This window comes from Cervus canadensis, chromosome 17, assembly GCF_019320065.1.
Source record: "Cervus canadensis isolate Bull #8, Minnesota chromosome 17, ASM1932006v1, whole genome shotgun sequence".
NCBI lineage: Eukaryota > Metazoa > Chordata > Mammalia > Artiodactyla > Cervidae > Cervus > Cervus canadensis.
In genome coordinates this window covers 52,649,405-52,661,545 of record NC_057402.1, presented here as the reverse complement: position 1 = coordinate 52,661,545, position 12,141 = coordinate 52,649,405, and the positions used below count along the sequence as shown (strand labels likewise).

Sequence of the window (12,141 nt, the reverse complement as noted above, 5' to 3'; positions counted from 1 at the left end):
CTGCCTCACAGAACAGCTGGGGTGGACTGTGACTCTTGCCCACGAGAGGGCAGCAGCGGCCCAGAAGACAGAGTCCTGACTGCAAACATTAACTAGATCATCCCTGTCCTCCGTGTCCACCTGCCCGCCGCCAAACCCTCATCAGAGCACGCTCCTCTTGTCTCTCACTTGCCTCCATGCCCTCAGTTTATACTAATGTATTCTTCCGTCTTGAAACCTGCAGGCTGCAATTTCTCCCCTAAGAAGGGAACATTCGGCTTCATACGTGCATGAATAAAACATGAATGCGTGAACAGCAGGAAGCCTGCAAAACACGCGGTACCTATCTATCCGGTGCCTGCTGCCAGCAGCCTGACAGCATGACGTAACTGACCTTGCTTATTTCTGAGGGGGAGGTGTGGGGGCGGGGAGAGGAGGAGGGGGTGGCCATCCTCTGAACATAGATCAGGGGCTAGACGCGGAATGCCATTTGTGTCACAGCACTATCCCCATGGCAAAGTTTATAAACCAAACACCAAGCTGCTGAGGCCGCATGGCACATGCCGGGACTTATACGCCCCTCCCCACCCACAGGATCCTATCTGTTCCCTCCAAGGCTGCCTAGGTCCCTGGGTCTCAAAGCTGGCCGTGTGTTGGCCAACCTGGGAAACTTAAAAAAAAACACTAGTGCCTCAGTCTGGTCTGGGGTGCAGCCTCGACAGTGGGCTTTTTTCTAAGCTCTCCCGGTGACTGAGTGTGCAGCCAAGTTGAGAACCTCTGGGCTCTGCTTCTGATGACCTTGTGCAAGGAACCAGCTGGGACCCCAGAATGCATGTGGACACGGGGCCAAAGGGAAGGAGGTCAGCACTCTCTGATGTCAGGCCTGTGAGATGGAGGGGCGGCTGGAAACCGAGCGTGGCCAGGTTGAGGTCACAGAGCTTGGAGGTGGAACCCAAGTCCGTCTTGTGCATCCAGCCGGAGCGGGCCTGCATGTCAGCACAGCTGTGCCCCCGACTACAGCACGCATCTTCTGCAGGCGGATTCTTTACCACTGAGCCATCAAAGAAGCCCATGGACATACATCTACTGTTTTTAAGATGCTTCTCCCACAGAGGCAAGGGTAAAGCTTTGATGCCCTGCCCAGGGCCTGGAGCAGAGGGAGGAAGGGGGCCGAGGACCAGTGTGAGTAAGTCCTGGAAACCAGAGAGCACCAGGTCCAGGCACGCCGGCAGCGTGCGGTAGTCAGGTGCATGTTGTGGCGGCATGCAGGACCACTCCGGCTGGCTGGCTGGCGGGCCTCTGGATGTGATGCCGACTGCCAGCAAGGGAGAATGTCCGCTATCTAATGGCAGGCCTGAGATGGAGAGGCGGCCAGACCGTGTCACGGAGCACGCTGGTGGAACCACATCTGTCTTGTGCAGCCAGCCAGAGCGGTCCTCCATGCCGCAACTGTGCCCCCAACTACAGCACAGGGGTCCCCTAGCCAGCGCCCCCGGGGGGCTGACATGTCACAGACGGACATGCTCAGTCCTGTCTGACTTTGTGACTCCGCGGACTGCAGCCCTCCAGGCTCCTCTGTCCACGGGATTCTCCGGGCGAGAATACTGGAGTGGGTTGTCATGCCCTCTTCCAGGGGATCTTCCCAACCCAGGGATCAAACCTGTGTTTCTTACATCTCCTGCATTGGCAGGCAGATTTTTTACCATGTGAGCCGCCTGGGAAGCCTGTATCACCAATGGAGCAACCATCGAATTTTCCTATAGCCTTCTCTGTATACGGCAGGTACCTAGAGGTGCTGCTGGAGCTGGCCGACTCTCTTTAGAGGGAGGAAGGGCACACCCGTCCTCCCCCACGTTCCACAAAAACCCCTGGAAAACCCTGGGGCCCGGAGATCTGAGCCCACACTGGCTGGCGAGATGAGCAGACGTGATGAGTAGGGTGATGGCTAGGAAGCCACAAGCCACACGGGCAGGAAACCCACTCAAATCAACAGCAGGCAGCCAGCGCCTTCCTGAAGGGCCCACATCCTGTTTGCGAGCTGACTAGGGTCTTCCCAGAAGGTCTGTCTAGAGATGGTCTGAGCTCACAGGGTGGCTGGGTTCACAGCTTCCTGTCGTCCCCACTGCCGGCCGCCAGCAGTGGAGTGTGGAGGAACCCGGAGTCCAGCGTCTGCCCTCCCAGCCTCAGCTTGGGCTTCCGGGCAGCAGGAGGCAGGGCTCCAGGCACTCACCCTCCCTCAGCCTTGGCATCTCCAGCTGTAAAACGGGCAGCAACCTGCTCTGCCTACCTCCTGCTATGGGCCGAATTGTGCCCCCCGCCCCCATCCTTCAATTCCTTTGTTGATGTCCCAACCCCCAGGTCCTTCAGAATGGCACTGCATTTGCAGACAGGGCCTTTAAGGAGGTGATCAAGCTAAAACGGGGCTTCCCAGGTGGCTCAGTGGTAAAGAATCCGCCTACCAATGCAGGACACCTGGTTTGATCCCTGGGTCAGGAAGACCCCCCTGGAGAAGGACATGGCAACCCACTCCAGTATTCCTTCCTGCAGAATCCCACGGACAGAGGAGCCTGGCAGGCTGTAGTCCACGCGATTGCAAAGAGTTGGACACGACTCAGCGACTAACACTTTCACTCTCTTTGGGATGGACCCTGATCCACCAGAACTGGTATCCTTAGAAGAGGAGGAAGAGACCGCAGGGGGCACATGAGCAGAGAAGATGCACATGATACCCCGGGGCGGGGGGCACCCGTCTGCCAGCCGAGGAGAGAGGCCTCAGGAGAAACCAACCCGGAGGACACCCTGGTCTTGGGCTTCCATCCTCCAGAACGGTGGGAGGTGCTGTTCCTCTGTGCAGGGACACCGCACAGTGCCTATCATGTAAGTCAGCCGGGCTGTTACAGCACTCCTAGTAAACAACACACCTCCCGAGATGGGTGTGAGGGTCCCACGTGACAGTTCGTGAGACGGTCCTAGGAAATGCAGACCGCCATCCTGACACAGAAGTGCAGCCCCAAACATGAACAAAGCCATCCAAGGACGCCCGGGCTTCCGGAAGGAACAGACAAGCAGCCCTCAGGGGGTGTCACCCCCTGGGAAGGGCTGAAAGTGAAAGTCGCTCAGTCGTGTCCGACTCTTTGTGACCCCATGGGCTACACAGTCCATGGAATTCTCCAGGCCAGAATACTGGAGTGGGTAGCCCTTCCCTTCTCCAGGGGATCTTCCCAGCCCAGGGTTTGGACGCAGGTCTCCGTTATTGCAGGCGGATTCTTTACCAGGAATTCTTTACTCAGGGCTCTTCCCTCAGGCAGCAGGGAAGCCGGTGGGTAGGCCTGGCAGGAGAGGTGAAGCCCTCTCTGCCTGACTGTGTGGGACCCTCATTTATCATGTCTGAAACCCGCCCTGTATTCATGGAAGTAATGGGCTGGCCAAAAAGTTCGTTTTTGGTTTTCTGTATCATCGTTCAGAAAAACCCGAATGAAGTTTCTGGCTGACCCAGGGTGTTTGCTGAATGTTGCACCCAAGACCAGTGGTTCTTATGCAGGGCGTGAGCTTCCGTGTGACAGAACCGCAGAAAATCAGATAAGCAATGCTGAGCACCAAAGTCAAGTTATGACAAGTGTGATGATGGGGTGGGGATGGCACAGACATGGCCAGCTGAGGGCCGGGCGCCTGCCTTCCCAGGTGTTTAATCCTCACCACGGCCTTATCAGCAGGTACACTCCCAGATATTGTCACACCAGGAGACAGAGGTCCGGAGAGACAAAGTGACTTGCCAATGATTCACGGACAGCAAGTGGGAAGCAGAAATAACCAGAGACAAGGTGGGGACTTGCCTGGTGGTCCAGTGGTTAAGAATCCACCTTGCAATGCAGGGGTGTGGGTTCGATCCCTGGTGGGGATCGAACACGCCTCAGAGCAACTAAGCCTGTGCCCCACAACTAGAGACCCTGCACCCCATAACTAGGGACCCTGCATCCCACAACCAGGGACCCTGCACCCCACAACCAGAGACCCCACGCAGCACAGTGAAACATTCCACTCGCCACAGCTAAGACCCAAAGCAGCCAAATAAATAATTTTAAGAAAAGAACAAAGACAAAGGTTTTAAAAAAACTGGGGAAGGAGGGCAGAGGGTGGTCCGGGAGAGAGCGTGGGCACAGGCAGAGAGGGGGTGAGGCCAGGATGAGAGGCGGACACAGTCTCCCCGAGGCCGGGCGGTGGGAACGCGGGCAGCTCCTGGGCCCAGGTGTGTCCCGCAGAGCTGTGTGTCAGGGGGGTGAGCCTGGAGGCGGGCCATCCCGCTGCAGAGGGAGAAGGATCAGGGAGGCCAGTGGCGATTCAGGGAGGGTGAGGGGAAGGGATGAGGATAGGATGAATTAAACTCCATTGAGCGCACGGGGTCTCTGGTTGAGCGTGCATGTGGGGCTTCCCAGGTGGCGCTAGTGGTAAAGAAACTGCCTGTCAATGCAGGGGACTTAAGAGATGTGGGTGCAGTCCCTGGGTCAGAAAGCTCCCCCGGAGGAGGGCATGGCAACCCACTCCAGTATTCTTACAGATTTCCATGGACAGAGGAGCCTGGTGGGCGATGGTCCATGGGGTCGCAAGAGTCAGACACACGAGTTAGCGACTGAGCATGCACGCATGAAATGCAGGTCGGCCTCCCTCCCTTGGGGGGCTGCATCTTGGACCCCAGCATCAGAAGGGGGTCACCACCCAGCGGACTCACTGGATTTGACCCTGAGCAGCCTCCCCTGGCCTCTGCCAGCTGCTTCTCGAAGAGAAGAGACTTGATGAAGAGCTCCTGTCTTGTGACCTGTCGGGCACAGCCTGTATCTTCAAAAGACTTGGGTGTTGGGTGCTCTAGACCAAGTGATCGAACCCTCGTGATAACTCTGAGACCCGCCTCTCGTCACCTCCAGTTTACAAAGAAAGAAACCAAGCCCCAGAGAAGCTGGGTGACCAGCCTGCGGCCACACAAGCAGAGAGGAGCCGGGGTTCTGTGGGCCCCCAAATCCTGCACTTCTTCCCACCCACCAGTGGGCAGGAGGAATGGGCAGCAGAAAGGGTCACAGGTCACTAAAATCCTTCTAGTTATTCTAAAGGAACTGGTGTGTGCTCGGGGGGCCAGAGGGAGAGACTGGAGCCCAGAGGGCCCCCCAGGCTGAGTGTATGTGTCATATACTCAATATATATACTGATTATATGTGTCACATATATATACGAGATACACATTTACTCGGCCTGGGGGCTCTCTGGGGACCCTCAGTTTACCCGTCCTCCCCTCGGCAAGCATGCTTTCCACCATCAGGGGAAATGGGGGATGCCCAAGCATCTTCTCGTCACCAGAGGGAGCCAGACACCTGCTCAAACCCTGGACAGACTGGTGGAGAGAGGAGAGGCATGTGTGCCGGGCAAGGCAGGACAGTTCCCCACCTGCTCTTGTGAGGGTACCTCCCCTGTCTGCAGAAGACACGCTGGGGCAAATGACGCGACCATCAGCCAGCAGCTCTGTGGCCATCAGCAAAGGCCCTCATGGTGCGTCATCAAGAACACGACTGCGTCCAAAATATCAGGGCAGGGGGAGAGCGGCCTTTGCATCATCACTGGTTACACCCCGCAACCACAGCACCCTGAATTCCCCAACCCACACAGTCCATGCTTGACTCAGTTCATCTTCCTAAAGCTTGTTGAATCATACTTTTCCCTTGACTGAGACGATAAAGTTGGAGTTCCCGCCTTTACAATACAAAGTCCAAATCTGGGAAGGCCAGTGCCATGGGCAGGGTCGGGGTGCCAGGCTGTACAAGTCCACACGGTGCTGGGGGGACTGGCCTCCGAGCGCAGGCTGGGGTCACTGAGGCGGGTGGGGACCTGGCGATCCCCCACCGAGTGCCCACCGACAGGTGGGGCTGGCCGGGCACGGAGCGGATGGCAGAGATGCACGCGTCAGCAGTAAGCCTGGTGCCCGAGAAGGTCCGAGTGCGGACCCACTGTGAGCACAGGGTCAGAGGCGGGCCGGGGTGGGCTGGCGGAGGCCCTGGGGTGCTGCCCATCAGGTTACCAGTGGATCCGGGCCCACTGAATAGGGGCAGCAGGGCCTCCACTTGAGCAAACACTCAGAAGCCCGGTGGGTGTTCATGGGGCGCAAGGCAGGGAGAGAGGCTGGGCAGAAATGCCACCATCAAAACGGAGTCCTGCAGCCAGGGGACTGGATTGCACTATGGCTCTGAAAGGTGCCCCAGAAGAGAGATGGCTCAGATTTCCCTCGAGTTCGATCCCTGGTCTGGGAGGATCCCACACGCCGCAGGGCAAGCAATGAATGACTAGGGCGTCCACTCCCTAGCCCCGCCCTGCACATGGCAACTGCTGAGCCCAGGAGCTGCAGCTAAAGAAGGCCACTGTGCTCCAGGGCCCAGGAGCCACAACTCCTGCAGCCTGCGACCCTAGAGCCTGTGTTCCACAAAAGCAGAAGCCCGCGCACCGCACGAAGAGTAGCTCCTGCTCAAGGCAACTAGAGAAAGCCCGAGCCCAGCAGCAAAGACCCAGCACAACCAAAAGCAAAACCAAATAAATGCTTCAAAAGAGATAAAGAATCTCTCCAATGAGGGGCACGGCTGGGCACTCCGAGGTCCCATCAGGGGCAAGACAGACAGGAGCAAAGGTGACAGGGGGATCCAGCGGCTGCACTGTTCGTTTGCAGCCTCACCTCCAGCCGTGTCCCGGGGACAGAGGTTCTGCTTTGGAGAACAGCGGAAGATGCTTGAGGTGTGAGTGACATGCCAATTTCACCCTGATTCATCACTAAGGGGGCCTGGCTGCCTGTTGAAATGATGGTCTGGTTATTTTGAAGCCTGGTGGAATTCGAGGGTGGGGTACTCAGCGCTGGGTTCATGTGTTCTCAGAGAAGAGAACCGTTGCCATCAGAAGTCAGCAGAGCACCCGAGAATAAGCGTGCCCCACCAGCTTCATTTCCTCTGTGGTTTCCCGATAGGGTCGGGAGGCCGATTGGATTGGGGGATGTCATCAACACAGGACACGGCGAGGCAGGCACAGACGGAACAGAAGTGCCCGCTCACCACACGAGACAGGCAGGCGGCACTGCCGGGACCCAGAGCTGGCACAGCCTCTGCGGCCATCAGAGCAGGTGCCGGGAGTCTTGTGGGGCGGAGGCCAGGAATGCTGTTCAACAGCCTACAATGCACGGGACGGCCCTCACGGCAAAGAACAGCGCAGCCTGAAGTTTCCTGGTGCGGCGGTGCAGTAGCCCTGCTCTGCAGCAGCCAGGCTGCAGTCCATCTCCCCTCTGCCCACCTCCAGCTTATGGAGCAAGCCGACAGGGGTGGTGCGGGGTGGGGGGAAACCATGACTATTTAACATGGACTGTCATCTAGCACTTACAAGTGAATGAGCTTGAGGTGTACCCTCAAGTCAGGGAGGGGGCGAAAACCCGGGTCACTACAGCTCAAGAGGCTCTCGATTGCCTCTGGAAGCCATTAGCCACTGGTCTGCTGGCTCCTGACCACCACGCTGTGTGGTCGGGTGCGTCTCCACACCCTCTGCCATCCGTTTCCACGGGGCAGGGTGTCAAGGGGCGAGGCAAGAACTGGCAGGCCAAGTCATCTCACCCAAGCCCACAGCTCATTTTCCAGCCTCGGATTTGGCTCTGAAGTCCCCCAAATGCTCTCTCCACTACACTTCCGGTTCCAAACCTTGCTCCTTGGTGCCAGACGCTGCCAGGTGGAGGGCACTGAACAGGGGGCTGAGGTCACGGTTGTGACGTCCGCCCCCTTTCCAGTCTGCCGCTCGGATCTCCATGCAAGGCTTCATAGTGGGCTGACTGATGCCCCCCTGTCCCCACTGAAAGGTTTGTCCACATTCCAGACCTGGTGAACACAATTTGGAAATGGGGTCTTGGCAGATGTAATTAATTAAGGATCTCAAGAAGTAATTAGGGACTTCCCTGGTAGTACAGTGGATGTGAATGCGCCTGCCAATGCAGGGGACGTGGGTTCAGAGCCCGGTCTGGGAAGATCCCACGTGCCACAGAGCAACTTAGCCCATGCACCACGACCACGAGTGAGCCTGTGTGCCTAGAGCCTGTGCTCCAGAACAAGAGAAGCCACTGCGATGCGCAGCCTGAGCGCTGCGATTTCAGATTAGCCCCCACTCAGCGCAACTGGAGAAAGCCCAGAACCACCACAATGGGGAGCCTGGGTAGCCCCTGTTCAAGGCAACCAGAGGAAGCCTGTGGACAGCAACAAAGACCCAGTGCAGCCAGCAAAAAATATAAATAAACAAAAATTAAAAAAAAGAAGTGATTATCCTGGGTGCCCCAGTGCGCCCTTAAATCCAAGTGTCCTTACAACACCACGGATGGAGAAGAGAAGGCCATGTGAAGCCAGAGTCTGGAGAGATACAGTCACAAACCACAGGATGCCCAGGGGGACCAGAGGCTGGAAGAAACAAGGAAGGATGTTCTTTGGGGGCTTCTGGAGGGAGCGCGGCACCGTGACACCTTAATTTCAGACTTCTGTTCTCCAGAAGCAGGAAAAGAGACATTCCTGCTTTTTCTAAGCCACCAAGTTTACAGTAATATGTTGTGATGGCTCCAGGAAATGAATATAATTTTCTTTAAAGAAAGAATATTTTGCGTGTGTGTGGGGGGTGGGGAACTTCTCTGGCGGTCCAGTGGCCAAGACCGCACTCCCAATGAAGGTTCCAGGGTTCGATCCCTGGTCTGGGAACTATACCCCACCTGCGGCAGCTAAACATACTGCTGGCATAACTAACACCCAGCACAGCCAAATAAATAAATATAAGTAAATATTTAAAAAGAATTGTGTGTGTGTGCATGTGTAGTGAGTGGTGGAGGGGGCTGATGGGGGGCTCTGCTTATTGCACTTCTTAGTTCTTTCCCAAAGCCTCCACTTTGCATATCCAGAATCCTTTGAAACCTATTAACTAACTGAGAAGTTACTGGAATCCCTGAGGGAAAGAGCAAAGTTCAAGCACTGTCTTTGCTATCCAGGCATCTCACGCAGCAGTGCATCTCATAAGGAGGAATTGATTGGCACTGTTAATCGCACTCTCAGTGATGGGGGAAGAAAGACGGGCCCCCACTTTTAGGGACCTACTTAGGTTCTAGTACAAGTTACTCAGCAAAAGGAACAAGAGCACATCACCTCCAGGCCCCCAAATCACGACAAAGACATGTGCTGTGTGATCTGCCCGCAGGGACCACCCTGTCTGCATAAACTCTGCCATGGAGCAGACCACCAGGGTTGTCAGAGATGGCCTTGCTCATTTCACATTTCTCAGTGAAATGTGAGAATTTCACACTGAGAGTCCCAAAGAGCCCCAGTGATGAAGTGATGTATCCGCAGGTGTCGAAGAATCGGGACCAGAAGAGAGGCCACAGCCCCCCAAGGCCCCCTTCCCTGTCTCAGCATCCTTCACGTGCACCTCCACTGGTGGGTTAGCATCACCCATTGGGAAGAGCACTCTGGGCCACCCATCACTCTGAACTGGAATGCTGGAGGAAAATGATTCCCAGACAGGTGACGCTTAGCTTCAAAGGAGTCCATCTCTGACGCGTATTGTTTAAAAGGCTAGAAAGGGAGTGATGATTAGCTCTGACTTCATCCATTCCGGAGTCCGATTACTCAGCCGGGCACGCAGAGAGCCCACACTGTCCTCTGAACGCCTTCCATCTGCGCTGTGTCGTGGCCAAACGGAAGGACTCGGTGTTCCCCGGACTGCTTCCCCTGCAGAGCGTGAGCCTCCCCAAGCAGGGAGCCGCACCGCCTGCCTCCTCCACTCCCAGGGCAGGGCCGTGGGGGCTCTGCGGCGCCTCCCTCTTCCCTCCCATCAGTCAGCCCCTGCTCCTCAAGGTCCAGCGAACGCCAGCCACCCACGATGGCACTGCCATAGCTTGTCTCCTACCCGCACCCCCACTGGGGAAAAGCCTTCCCTTCATCTGGTCCTAGAATCCCAGGTCAGGGTTGCAGCACCCTCTTCATGCCCACTTGCTTTCTTCTCTCTGATCCTCAGCATCGTTGTGTGCACCCTCAGCCCCAAACATACCAATTTGAAAAACTAACTTTAAAAGATATCCATCTATAATGGTGGTAAAATTCACATAAAATTGACCATCCCACCCACTTTGAAGTCTACAGTTTAGAAGGGTTAAGTATATTTACACTGTTGTGTGATCAACCTCCAAAACTCTTTTCTAAAATATTTTCTAGCATTTCCTTGGTGGTCCAGTGGTTAAGACTCCATGCTCCCAACACAGAGGGTACGCGTTTGATTCCTGGTTGGGGAAGTTCCAAATGCCATGTGGTATGGCCAAAATTAACATTGAAAAAAGTTTTTTCTAGATAATTTGAAAGAATGGAAAATTTCAAATTTTAAAAGTAGAGAGCCCAGACTAGAATAATGAAGGTCCAGATTATCCATTACTAGTCCCAACCTTCATCAACTCATGGTCCATTTTCTATGTATATTCACCTATATCTCCTGCCTCTATGTTAATTTAGAGCAAACCCCAGACCTCATTTTGTCCATAATTATTTCAAGATCTATCTTTAAAAGATGAAGACAAGACCACAATGCTATCGTCAGACTCCTGGCATTTGCCAATAACCATAGAAGGCTGTTTAACTTTCAAAGCCCACTTATACACCCAAACGCCTTTATCCTCCAACAAGAATTTGAGCTACCATCACGACCTGCTGTGCTGACCAGGGCATGGATGCTCATGATACTCAGAGTCTGTTGTTATTGCTGTTTAGTCGCTCAGTTGTGTCGGACTCTTTTGTAACCCCAAGAGGTTTCCCTGATAGCCCAGCTGGTAAAGAATCTGCATGTAATGCAGGAGACCTGGGTTCAATCCCTGGGTTGGGAAGATCCTCTGGAGAAGGGAAAAGCTACCCACTCCAGTATTCTGGCCTGGAGAATTCCACAGACTGTATAGTCCACAGGGTCGCAAAGAGTTGGACACGACTGAGTGACTTTCACTTTCATTTCAAGGACTATAGCCCACAGGCTCCTCTGTCCATGGGATTTCCCAGGCAAGAACACTGGAGTGGATTGCCATTTCCTTCTCGAGGGCATCTTCCCGACTCAGGGATGGAACCCAGGTCTCCTGCATTGGCAGGCCGATTCTTTACCACTGAGCCACCTGGGAGGCCAGCTCAGAGGCTGAGAGATTCCCCAAGAGCACTGATGTTGAGATTGAGACTGAATCAAAGCTCCTCTTCTCTCCCCTTGCTCCTCACCTCTTTGGGAGGATGACTTGCTTGGAGAAGCCAGTTCTGAATGAGCCCAATGTCCATCTAATGGACAAAAATCCTCATCATGCTCTGACCTTCCCATATTCTCATTTGGTTAGCCTCCCAGGTTGGCCCCTTTAGATATTTCTGCTTTCTTTTCTTATAATAGTGACTGGAGGAAGTCATCTTACCTGTTTTACATTTTCTTTTTCATCTTTGTGGGGAGAGGCAAGAAAGAAACCAGAAAAATGGATTTATGTCCCCAGGTGGGTCCTCAGGCACCACCCACAGGGAGGGTTTCCCCAGCGAGTCACTGAGTGACTCATTTACAGTTCCACCTGGGAGAGCTTTGTCGAGGGCTAGGAGCCTTTAGATGAGAAAGAAAGGAGAAAGCAAAAGAATACTCGTTGCTCAAAGCCGCCTCCTGGCTTCATCCTGGGTTCCCTCTGTTCCTAGGGCCTTGAGGACCTGTCAGCAGGGCTGGAATTTGATGGAACTGGAACCAGAGTCAGAAGAGCAGCGGGTCCCACAAGCCGGATTTCTATCAGCTGCAAGGACGCTTCCCTTGTGCAGCAAATGCAAAGACTGCGTTCTTCTTTTCATGAAAATGGAAAGATGTGGCGCTAGTGGTAAAGAACCTGCCTGCCAATGCAGGAGACACAGGTTCGATCCCTGAGTTGGGAAGATCTCCTGGAGGAGGGCATGGCAACCTGCTCCAGTATTCTTGCCTGGAGAATCCCACGGACAGAGGAGTCTGGCGGGCTGCAGTCCAGGGGTTTGCAAAGAGTCGGATATGACTGAATCGACGTGGCACAGCACTCAGTACTTGTGTTAATACCATCTACGTATGGAAGACCATAGGAGGTGGAACCTGGAACCTGACTGGGAA

At 54.8% G+C, this 12,141-nt stretch overlaps 1 protein-coding gene across 2 annotated transcripts in view; it reads right to left on the bottom strand.

Moving 5' to 3' along the window:
- The window catches only part of SLCO3A1 (solute carrier organic anion transporter family member 3A1), a 370,079-nt gene that overhangs the window by 100,779 nt on the left and 257,159 nt on the right, over positions 1–12,141 (bottom strand). The window lies entirely within an intron of this gene.